Genomic DNA, 12,157 nt, shown 5'->3' with positions numbered 1-12,157 from the left:
ATCACCTTTGGGGTCACCCCTCGGCGCCGCCCCTCACCCAGCCCCATCCTCGGGGCTGATCCCGCAGGGACCCCAAATCCCTGGGGCTGGAGAGGAGCAGGAGGGGAGGAGGACCCCAAAGCCTGGAGGACCCCAAAGCCTGGAGGACCCCAAACCCTGGAGGACCCCAAAGCCTGGAGGACCCCAAAGCCTGGAGGACCCCAAAGCCTGGAGGACCCCAAACCCTGGAGGACCCCAAACCCTGCAGAACCCCAAAGCCTGGAGGACCCCAAACCCTGCAGGACCCCAAATCCCTGGGGCTGGAGAGGAGCAGGAGGGGAGGAGGACCCCAAAGCCTGGAGGACCCCAAAGCCTGGAGGACCCCAAACCCGGGGATGCTCCCAGATCCCTCCCAGGGCAGCACAAAGCTGCCGTCCCCCCCAAGGCAGCACCGATGATTTATTGATTTATTGATTTATTGATTTATCAATTCCCTCCCCCGATGATTTATTGATTTATTGATTTATCAATTCCCTCCCCCAATGATTTATTGATTTATCGATTTATCAATTCTGTCCCCCAATGATTTATTGATTTATTGATTTATCGTTTCCCTTCCCCAGCAGAGGAATCGGGTGATTGGTCAGGGTGGGAATTAAAACCGTGGCGGTGATGAAAAAAAATTAATTAAAAAGGAAAAAGATTTAAAAGGAAAAAAAATTTAAAAAATTAAAGGAAAAATTAAATTTAAAATAAAAAATTGAAATTAAAATTAAAATTAGAATTAGAATTAGAATTAGAATTAGAATTAGAATTAGAATTGAAATTGAAATTAAAATTAGAATTGAAATTGGAATTAAAATTAAAATAAAATTAAAATTAGAATTAGAATCAAAATTAAAATTGAAATAAAAATTAAAATGAAATTAAAATGAAATAAAAATTAAAATTAAAAATAAAAATAGAATTAAAATTAAAATTAAAAATAAAAATAAAAATAAAAATAAAAATAAAAATAAAAATAAAAATAAAAATAAAAATAAAAATAAAATAGAAATTAAAATAAAAATAAAAATTAAAATTAAAATTAAAATTAAAATTAAAAATTAAAAATAAAAATTAAAATTAAAATGAAAATTAAAATAAAAATTAATTTAAAAATAATTAAAATAAAAATTAATTTTAAAATAATTAAAATAAAAATTAATTAAAATAAAAAATAATTAACATTAAAAAATTAAAATTAAAAGGAAAAAAATTTTTTAAAAAATAGGAAAAATGAATGAAATAAAAGCACCGGGGTTGGAGGTTGGGAGTGAAACCATCAGCCAGGCACCGGCACCGGCTCCGGGCCCGGGTGAAACACGACCGGAGGCAGAATTCCGCGGAGGCGGCGGGGCCGGGGCTCGGGGGGCGGGCGGGCAGCGCGGCCGCGGCCGCTGAGGACAGCGGGAGGGTTTTTACATTCGGTTCTCTAGCTTTATGATATCACATACACTCATACAGCTAGATAACCAAAGAGAAAAACACACCCAGCTCCGCGGCCAGCCGCGCCTCGGCCGCCCCGGGGCCACCCCCGCCACCGCGGCTTTGTCCCCTCGGTGCCACCGCGGGCAGGGATGGGCGGCGGGGACTTGGGGTGACACCCCCGGGGCCTTGGGGTGACACTCCCGGGGCCGGCACAGAGCCCCGCGGCGGGGATGGGGCCCCCAAAAGGAGCCGGAGCCCGAAGGGGGCTCGGCACGGAACAGCCCCCCCCGGGCCTGGGGGTGGCACGGGACAGGGGGGACACGGGACAGGGGGGACACGGGACAGGGGTGTGACACGGGACAGGGGGGACACGGGACAGGGGGGACACGGGACAGGGGGGGCACGGGGCAGGGATGACAGGGGACAGGGATGGCACGGGACAGGGGGGACACGGGACAGGGGTGGCACAGGACAGGGGGGACACGGGACAGGGGTGGCACGGGACAAGGGGGACACGGGACAGGGGTGGCACGGGACAGGGGGGCACGGGGAAAGGATGGCACGGGACAGGGGGGACACGGGACAGGGATGGCACGGGACAGGGGTGGCACGGGACAGGGATGGCACGGGACAGGGGGGACACGGGGCAGGGATGGCACGGGACAGGGGTGGCACGGGACAGGGGTGGCACGGGACAAGGATGGCATGAGGCAGGGATGACAGGGGACAGGGGTGGCATGGGACAGGAGTGGCATGAGGCAGGGATGATAGGGGACAGGAATGGCAGGGGACAGGGGTGGCACGGGACAGGGATGGCACGGGACAGGGGTGGCACAGGACAGGGATGGCCCGGGACAGGGATGGCATGAGGCAGGGATGACAGGGGACAGGGATGACAGGGGACAGGGATGGCATGGGACAGGGGTGGCAGGGGACAGGGATGGCATGGGACAGGGGTGGCAGGGGGTCAAAGCATGAAGCAGGGATGGCACGGGACAGGGATGGCATGAGGCAGGGATGGCAGGGGACAGGGATGGCATGAAGCAGGAATGGCAGGGGACAGGGGTGGCACGGGACAGGGGTGGCACAGGACAGGGATGGCAGGGGATAGGGATGGCACGGGACAGGGATGGCATGACGCAGGGATGGCACGGGACAGACACGGCACGGGACAGGCTGGCACAGCGTGTCCCCCCAGGGACAGCCCCACAGACGGGCCCAGCGAGCTGCGCCCCTCCAGCCCCAGATCCGCCCCCGGAGCCAGCCCCGAGCCCGCTCCCACCGGGCAATTCCCGGAATTCCGGGCACGGAACCGCTGAGCCAGGAAAGCGCCCGGGCAAGGGACGGGCCCAGCCCGGCAGGGCCCCCCGGGGGTCCCCCCGCGCTCTTCTCCTCTTCCTCCCCTTCCTCCCCTTCCTCCCGTTCCTCCCGCCTCCGCTCCCGGCTGCGAACCCGGCAGGGACCCCGCACCTCCCGTGGGTCCGGGACCGGAATTTCCCCGGGATGGCCCCGTCCCCACCGGGAGGCTCCGGGCAGCGGCCCCGGGCACCGGCGGGGGCTGTTCCCGGGGAGCTCCGGCCGTGCGGCCGCTCGGAGGGAAACTCGGGGGAGCGGCTGCCCCGGTGCCCAACGGGAGGACGGGAGAGCCCCGGGAGGGTCCCGGAGGGGGCTCCCGGAGCGGGGGTACCTGCTCATCCCGCTGGGGCCGCTGCTGCCGCCGGCTCCGGGTGATCGCATCCTGCCGGGGCTGGCGGGGAGCGGAGGAGGCTCAGCCCGGGGACGGGGATGGGGACGGGGATGGCCGTCCCCGCCCGGTGCCGGTGCCGGTGCCTCTCCCGCTGCCCGGCGTCTCCGGGACCTGCCTCTAAAGTTGAGGCAGAGTCGGCGGCGCAGGACTGGCTGGAGGGCGGGGGAGGGCGGGAGGAGGGACGGGGCGGCCGGCGGGGACAAAGCCCGAGCGGCGGGGCCGGGACAGCCCGGGCGTGGGGCCGGGGCAGGGGTCACCCCCCCGGGAGGGGCTGCGCCATTCGCCACGGCCGCCGCTGTCCCCGGGGGCCGCTCCGTCTGCTCGGCCCGGGCCCCCCCGGTCGCCGCCGCCCGCCGCAGCCGGCCCGCCCCGTCGGGGAGGCGGCGGTGCCCCGGGGGTAACCCCGCTCGGGCCGGGAGCTCCGGAGCCGCCCCCCCGGGGCCAGGATGGGGTTAAACCGCCGTGCCCGCGGAGGAGGAGCGGCCGCGGGGCTGGGGGGCTGGACGGGCCGGTGCCTCCCGTCGGGGCTGCGCTCACGGGAGCCGCTTGCAAAGGGGACGTTTGGGAGGTGCTCAGGAGTCAGGAGGGGCTCGAACCACCCGTTATCCCCGGTGGAACGGAGCCCACAGACGGGCCCGGCCTCGGCTGCGGAGAAACCGCCCCTGGCCCGGGAGAAAGCGCGGCGGAGGCTCGGAGGGGCGGCGGGGCCGAGCCCGGGGCGCGGGGCCGAGCTCCGGCTCCACGTCCCCCCCGTGCGGCCGCCCGGGGCCGGTCCCCGCCGGCGCTGCCCGGTGCGGGGGTCCCGCTCCCCTCTCCCGGTGACCCAGGGGCAGCTCCGGCCTGGGCGGGGGCGCAGGGGCCTTTCCCCGGCACCCACCGGCCGCCTCACCGGGAGCGCACCGGGGGGCACAGCCGTGACCCCTGCGGGCACGGACCACGCCAAGGTGCCCGGGCACACCGGAGCACACGCAGCGCTCGTGTCTCCCCCGGTGCACCGCTCCCACCGGCGGTCACACTCGCCCAGGGCCCCCAATGTCCCCCCGGTTGTCCCCAGGTCCGTCACGTCCCCGGTCCCCCGGCCTGGCCTTGGTCCCGCAGCCCTCCCGGAGCCGCCTCACGGCACCGAGCCCCGGGGAAACGGCGGAAAACGAAACTAACCGGCGGCCCGGGCACGGTGGCGGGGATGTGCCCCGGCCATGGACACCGGGAGCGGCGGCTCGGGCTGGGCGGCGGGGCCCGGCTCCCGCTCCCGGTGCTCCGATTTCGGGAGGGAGGCAGAGACCCGGCCCGGCCCGCGCTCGGCCTTTTATGTACCCACACCTCTACAGATAGAATATATAGAATATATAGAATATATAGAATATATAGAATATATGGAATATATGGAATATATGGAATCCATGGAATATATGGAATATCCACGCTGGAAGGAACGGCGGCGCCTGCGGAAATGCCAACCCGCCAGCACCGGGGACTCCCCGGGAGCAGCGGGGCTCTCTGCCCCTCACCGGGCACCCCCAAGGCTGGGCAGCCCTCGGCCGGAGCCCCCCAAACTGCCAGCGGCGGCCGTAGCATCGCGGGGAGCGAGCGGAGCCTCCTCCCGCCACCACCGGGCACCGGGGACCGGGCACCGGCGCCGCCGCTCTCCGTGGTGCTGAACGGCGGCGGCGCCGCGCCCCGGGGCCGTGCCGGGTCGTGCCTTCTCCGTCCTTCTCTCACCGAGCTGCCGCTAATTGATTCTCATCATTACGGCTATTAATGATGATCGTTACCGTCCCCGCGGCTCCGGTGCTCCCGGCCGAGCGCGGGGAGCGGGGACGCGGTGCCAGCGCGGTGCCAAATTCCCGGTTCGCCCGCCCGCACAGCCCCGGTGCTGCTGCCCGCCATCGTCCCCACGCTCCGCGCCACGCGTGGGCCGAACCGCCGCCGTTACCTCCCAACCGGGGCTCCGAAATTCCGCCCTGGCCGCCGGCGGCCCCGGCGGGCTCGGCCCCGCTGCCGTCCGCCCCGCCCGGGCCCCGCCGGTGCCCGCCGTGCCGGTGGCTCCCGCTGCCCACGGCTCGGTCCCGTTTGCCCAAGGGGTAAAACCCCAACAACGAGCGCCGAGGGAACGAACGGCACCGGCGGAGCTTCGCCGCCGCCCCGGGAGCCGCTCCGGCCCGGGCCCGGTACCGGGAGGGGCCGCTCGGGGCAGCGGGGGGGCCGCCGGTGCCGCTCTCACCGCCCAGGGCCCGCTGGCACCGCGCAGGGCCCGGGCGGGCCGCGGCGGCCCGGTTGGCCCCCGCCGGTCTCCGGTGCCCGGTGGGCACGGCTCGGCGGCCCCGAGAGGCGCGGGGGGAGCCTGGCACGGGCGGCACGGGGGGAGCGGCCGCCCCACGCGTGTCCGCGCCGGGGGCTGCACCGGGCCCGTTCCTCCCGCCACTTACCGACTCGTCGCCCGCCTGTACCCGGTTCCCCGGCCGCGGCGGGCGCTGGGCCGGCCCCGGCGCCTCCGGTGCCCCTTCTGCCCTCGCCCAGACCCCCGTGCGCACGGAATGCCTTCACTACAGCAGCCATGTTGGGCTCCGGTGCGAGCGCGGCGCTCGCCGCAGGAACCGGCGGCCGCCTCGGCGGGAGGCAGCGCGGCGGGGCTCGGCGCGGGGGCCCCGCTTCCCCCCCGGAGCACCGGAGCCCGGGCAGCCCGGCCGGCCGCGGGGCCCGGTCCCAGCGCACCGAGCGATGCCGCCGGGGGCCACCGGGAAGTTGCCACCGTTACCGGTAACGCCGCCAATTGCGGGTCCCGCACCTGCCACGCATCTCTCCGATGCTACCGGCCGCGTCCCGGGGCTGCCGCTGGGGAGGAGCTGGGGGAGAGCCGCCGTTGCCTCCGCCTCGCCCGGTGTCCGGTGCCCGCGACGCCGCTCGGCCGTGCCCACCTGGGGAGGGAAAGAGAGAAGACGCGTCAGGAGGAGCCGCCGCCATCGCCCCAACTTGGAGCAACTTTCCCGGCGAGGCCGGCGGCGGGGACGGGGGGTGGGCGGCACCGGAGCCCCTGCCCGGTCAGCCGGGACCGGTCCCGCCGGCGGGCAGGGCGTGGAGTGCCCCGCGGCCGGTGCCACCCGCCCGCGGCGTGGGGACAGCCCCGGGCCGCGCGGGGACGCGGCCTCAGCTGCGGGGACAGCCAGGACAGCCTGGATTCGGGGCAGCCCCGCACCTGGTGCCTGTCCGTCTGTCCGGCTGGCTGTCAGTCCGTACCAGCTCGCCCCTGCCGTGGGCACCGGAGCCTCCCTGGGCCTCGCACCGGGCACCCCCCGGGCACCGGTTCCCTTCCAAAGTGGATTTTTATTTCCCTCCCCGCTTTTTCTCCCACCGAGATTTTTCTTTCCCCCTCTCCCCTTCTTTTTCTTTTCCTTTTCCCGCCCCAATTTTTTTTTTTTTCCTTTTCTTTAATTTTTTTTTCTCCCCCCTCCGCTCGTTTGACTCCAACGTCGCTGGGATTTATTTGCATTTAAAATCCAACGAGTCGTTTTCCCTCCGCGTCGCTTCGCAGCTCCATTCCACCAGCACGGCAGAGGCGGGGGAGCGATCCCAAGGAAAAGGGCTCCCCAAACCCCCGGGAAAATCCCCCAGAATTCCTGCCCAGCTGAAAATATCGATGCGGGGGAAAACTAAAGATTGAAGAGATTTTAATGATTTTTCTTCCCGCGGCCGCTGTCACCCAAAGGTGTTGTGGCAACAAAGAGCGGGATGGCGTTCGACGCTCGTATTTTTGGCCTAAATATTGGCGAAAATATTCCCCCAAAGCCCCGAGAGCTTTGCAAAAGATTGATGCGCCTCGAAACCATCACATCCTGCCCTGCCAAGCGCTTCCGAGGAAAATCTGATTTTCCATTTCTCCCCCCTCCGCCCCCGCCGCCGCTGATCCCGAAACTGCGAGCGAGGGAAGGGACTGGGAATCGAACAAACCGTTCCCAGTCCAAACTGGGAGCCCGACTGGTTTTCCCCCGTCCCCGTGCGAGGCGGAGATTCCCCAGCTCGGGGAACAACGGCGAGGAATTCCCCGCCGTGCCCGCTCGGGCAGAGCCGGGCACAGCAGAACCCCCTGATACTTTTTTTTTCCCTCCAAGAGGAAAAAATAGCAATAAACCAAAAGAATTCATTATTTTTCCTTCCTTTCGCCAGAAATGCCGAATTTAACCCCGGCCTTTTGCGTGGGGATTTTTTTTTTCCTTGTGTTCTTTTTTTTTTTTAATTGTTGTTGTTGTTTTTACATCCTCGCACCGACGGAGGGATGGAAGGGAATGCCCACACAACACCCCAACCCCACACATCACCCTCCGCTCCCCTTTCTCCCTGCTCTCTCTAATTTTTTTTTTTTAAACCCCAAATCATTCCCCCGCAAAAATTATAATTTTTTTTTAAAAAAAATATCAAAATAGCTGCGCACACCGAAACTGCGCTCCGGCAGCCCCTTACCTCGGGCACCGGGCAGGGCAGGGCAGTCGCTCCGACCGTCCCCGGGGCTCTAAACCCCGGGGGTGGCTTTTGTGAGTTTGCCGGAGTTTCCCCGAGCTGTCCCCTTTTGTGTCCCATTGCCATCTAGAGGCCCCGATTAATTAATTTCACACCGAAGCTCGGGAGAAAATTTTCCCACAAAACAAGTGAGCGACGAGATGTGAAACTCCAAAAAGAAAAGGAGTCAACATCAAGTTCAACAGCATGCGGGGAAAGGCCCATTTCCATCACAATCGCGTCTGAGCGGGGGCCGGGCGGGGGGCGGCGGGCGGCGGCCCCCGCGCCCCCTCCGCGCGTTCCCAGGCTCGGAACAATCGCGCTCTGTTTGCCTCGCACATGCCGGCGTTTGGGCACGGAGGCTGCCTTGGGATAACGGGAATAATGAGGGGAGGGGGGCTGGGAAAGGGGCGGCGGCGCGGGGGGAGCGCGGCCGGGCGCACCTGGGCCGTGCCCGGTACCGGACCTGTTGAGCCGCGGCCGGCGGCGCCCGCCGGAGTTGGCGGGAAGAGCCGCGCCGGGTGACGGCGACAAGGAGGGCTCGGAGGGGATCCCCAAGAAGCCCCGGGAACGGCGGTGACCCCCGGAGGGGCGTGGGGACACTTTTGGCTAAGTTTGGTGTCGCCTCCCCTTGTGTCCCCGCCGAGCTCGGCCACGCGTTTTCCCACGGTCCCGGGGGAACGGGGGGTGCGTGGCCCGGGGGAGCGGGGGGTGCGGGCCCCGGGGGAGCGGGGGGCCGGGGCCCGGGGTGGCCGAGGCGGTGGTGGACGTGTCCTGCAACCCAAGCAGCTCGGCTCCGCCGGGCATTGTCCCCACGGAGCCCGTGGCCATTGTTCCCGGCGCTGCGGGAGCCGGAGGGAGGGCAGCTTTCCACGCCTCGTCCCCCCCCCACACCACCCCCGCGCCATCTCACCCCCACCCCGACACTCGCACCGGGGCTGCCGGGACCCTAATCCGGGATGGGGCGGGGGGAGGGCGAAGAACACCCCACCCACCCCCCCGGAAAAGAAAAAAAAATTAAAAAATTAAAAATATCAAGCGAGGGAAGGGGAGGCGCGGGGTCCCCCCTCGCAGACTTCCTCCAAGTTGGGAGAAGCGGGAGGGGGAGCGGGGCGGCCGCCGGTGCCCGCCCAGCCCTGCCCCGCCGGCACCGGCAGCACCGGCGGCACCGGCGGCCGCCCCGGCGCGGGGAGTTCGGTGCGAGGCAAAGGAGAGGAGGGGGGGGAAAAAACGGCGGCGGAAAAAAAAGAGGGAGTGGGGAGGGGATTATTTACCTCCCTCCGCACCTCTGCGTCCATTACTGACTTAGCGGCGGCGGGAGCCGGGAGCCGCCGGGACACCGGGGCTGGGGGGAACCGGCACCGGCAGCGGGCAGGACGCGGAGCCCGGGGCCATCCAGGCGGGGCTGCGGCTCCCGGAGAGCCCCGGCCGGGCTGCGGGAAGCGGAGCCCCCCGCGATCACGTTGCCGTTACGTGGGGTTAAACAGGGAACGTCTGCCCCGCCGCTCGAACCTCACCGAGCGCACCGGGCAGCGCCGGGCCCGCCGCTAGCGGGGCCTCGGGGGTGAGGCGGCGGTGACGGGGGGGCGGATTCTGCCCAAACATCCATTTTGTCCCTTTTGGAAATGGAGATGGGAGAGAGGAGGGGAGGGAAAAAAAAAAAAAGCGTCTTTTTTTTTTTTTTTTTTCCTGGCTTTCTCCATATTTTACTACGTAAGGAATGACGCGCTCGCGTCGGGAGCGGGATAGGTTCGCCCGGAGCTTGGAAAAGGAGGGGGGGGAAACCAGGCTGGGGGGAGAGCGGGGGCGGGGGGCGGCTCTGGCAGCAGCAGAACCTAAAAATAACGAGGATTTTATTATTTATTTAAAAAAAAAAGAGATATTGTAATAATAATAATAATAGCAGTCATCCCGCTGACCCCGCCGATGCGGCCCTGCACGGGCAGCGGGGGGCACCGGGACCCCACCGCGCCTTTCCGGGGAGCCTCGGGGTTTGGGGGACCCCATGGGAGGGTTGGGGGGTCCCCCCCTGCCCCTTCCGCCCCTCCCGGGGCTGCGGCAGGGGCTGCGGAAGGCGCTCGCCTTTGCCGGGCCCGCTGCGGGATTATTGGGTGGAAATGAAGCAGAAATTGGCTATTTTGGATTTAATTCCACCCCAAATCCCCCGCTGCTCCGCGGGTTAACGCCTCCAAACCCCCGGGAAGCGGAGGGGAACGGATTCCCCCCCTCCCCCCGCTCCTCCGGGCGCACCGGAATTTTGGGAGCGCTAAAAAAAACCCAAAAAAACCCGGGGGGGCTCCGTGCAGCACCCGGGGGGGTTCGCGCCCCAAATTCGGCCCCGAGAAGGGGGGGACACCCAGGGACACCCAACCCCTGCAGACCCGGAGCCCCCGAGCGCGGCCGGGCCTGGTTTTAGCCCCGGGAGCCGCCGGGATGCGCGGCCGCTGCCGCCGAACCGGCCCCGCGCCGCCGCCGGTGCCGCCCCGGTGTCCTCCCAAGTCCTGCCCGGCCCGGGGACGAGCAGCCGCCGGCCCCGGTGCTGCGGGGAGGCCTCGGGCTGGGCGCTCTGCCCTAATGAGCTCCGCTTATGCATTTCCTCATTAACGAATATTTCCCGCGGCCGAGCTCGGGGGCTCCGGGACGCGCGTCCCCGGCCGCCCCCCGCCCGTCCCGTCCAACCGGGGCTTCCCGGGGGCTCGGCCGCTCCCTGCCGACCCCGGGAGAATCAGAAGGCCTGGCCTGGGTGTCGGACACCCCAAATCTTGCGCCCACACTCGTAATTCCCGCGCCCGGTGCCGCGGTGCCGTCCCCGCCTTCGGTGGCCGTGAGATCCCCGGTTCGCCTGGGGGTTTCCCCCGGTAAAAAGCGCTCGGGCCGGGCCCGGCTCCTCCAGCCGCCCGGTACCGGCGGGCCCGCTGCCCCGCACCCCCGACGGGGCGGATTTAGGGGAGTGGGTGGCGTATTTTGGTTCCTTGATGGAGTTTTGATCAAAAATTCATTAAGAGGCGCTCGGCGCGGCGCCATGAATATTTCAGGGCTTTTGCAAAACAACAAAGTGGGGTTTGGGGGAGGATGCACCGGGGGAGACGCAGCCCCCGGTGCCCGTCTCGGCCCCGGTGAGGGACCGGTCACCTCCGTTCCGTCGGGGCCGCCGCTGCCCCGTTACGAGGCGTGAACGGCCCCGGTTCGGCGGAGATCGGTCCCGGTTGGAGAGGGCGGCCCTGCAGGGACACCGGAGCCACCGCGACAATCCGGAGCGTCCCCGGCCCTGCCCGCGGTCACCGTGGCCGCGGGGCTGCCCCGGGACGGACACAGCGGGGGTGACCCGGGATGTCCCCTCCGAACGGGGACATCACCCCCGATGGCTCCGGTGGGCAGGGATAACCCCAAACCCACCCAGGCCAGGCAGGGACGGGAAGGTCCCCGGTCCCCAAATTGGGGTGGGGGCTCCCCCAGCACCCCCCGCCCGCAGCGCACGGGGGGAGCGCCGGCTCCGAGCGGAGACAAAGCCCCGGCGGCTCCCGGAGCAGCGCGGCCCGCCCGGGTGGGCCTGCAGGTAACTGGGATGTACTGGGCCACCTCCCGGGCCAGCTGGGAAGGGACCGTGGAGCTCCGGAGGTGACCAGGCTGGGCCGGGAGTGGGGACACCGCGGCTCTGTCGCTCCCCAGTGTCACCCCCAGCGCCCCACGGGTCGCTGGGTGCCACCTCTGGCGCAGTGCCATGGGGCACGCCACCCTCTCCGCGAGGCTGGCGACAGAAAAGGGACAGCAAAGCCGCTCAGAGGGACCCAAGCGGGGCTGGGGACACCCCAGGGCACCTCCCGAGCCCAGTTTGGGACGTGTCGCAATGGGCGTTACTGGACCTGCAGCTCCCGGCGCTCCCGCCGCTGCCCTCCGGGTCCCGCCGGCCGTTCCCGTTTTCCCGGTGCTGGGATGCGACGTGTCACCCCCTCCGCCACCCCCGCCACCCCAGCCCCCCGGCCCCTCCCCGGGGCTCACCTCGCCCTGACATTTCCTGGCGCTCCTTCCATGCCAGCGGGTTGCCATAGCAAATCTAAATCTTACAAACAAAACCAGGGGGAGAGAGGGGAGAAAAAAAAAAAAGAAAAAAAGGAAAAAAAAAAAAAAAGCCTGATTAGCATATATTCAAATGAGCCGTGCAATAATGCAAACCATAAATCATGCAGTCATTGCTATTCAATCAGCGTCTCTTACCCCAGCCCCCACTCCCGCACCCGCCGTGTCGCCTCCTCTCGCCGGCCACCAAGCCCGGCCCGGTCCCAAAGGTGGCCCTGGAGGGGACCTGCCACCCTCGGGGGGGTGGCGCAGCCCCCTAATCCCGCCTGGTATTTGTGGCGCTCGATTAAAACGGGCAAACTCTTGCCGGGATTAATCTCCCGCCCAGGTTTAATCTCGGGGCTATAATCCTCCCCCTCCCCAGCTCGAGGGAAGGGCCCCAACTCGGGCTGG

The sequence above is a fragment of the Fringilla coelebs genome, assembly GCF_963513975.1.
Source record: "Fringilla coelebs genome assembly, chromosome: 24".
NCBI classification, from domain to species: domain Eukaryota; kingdom Metazoa; phylum Chordata; class Aves; order Passeriformes; family Fringillidae; genus Fringilla; species Fringilla coelebs.
This window is presented reverse-complemented; position numbering follows the sequence as displayed.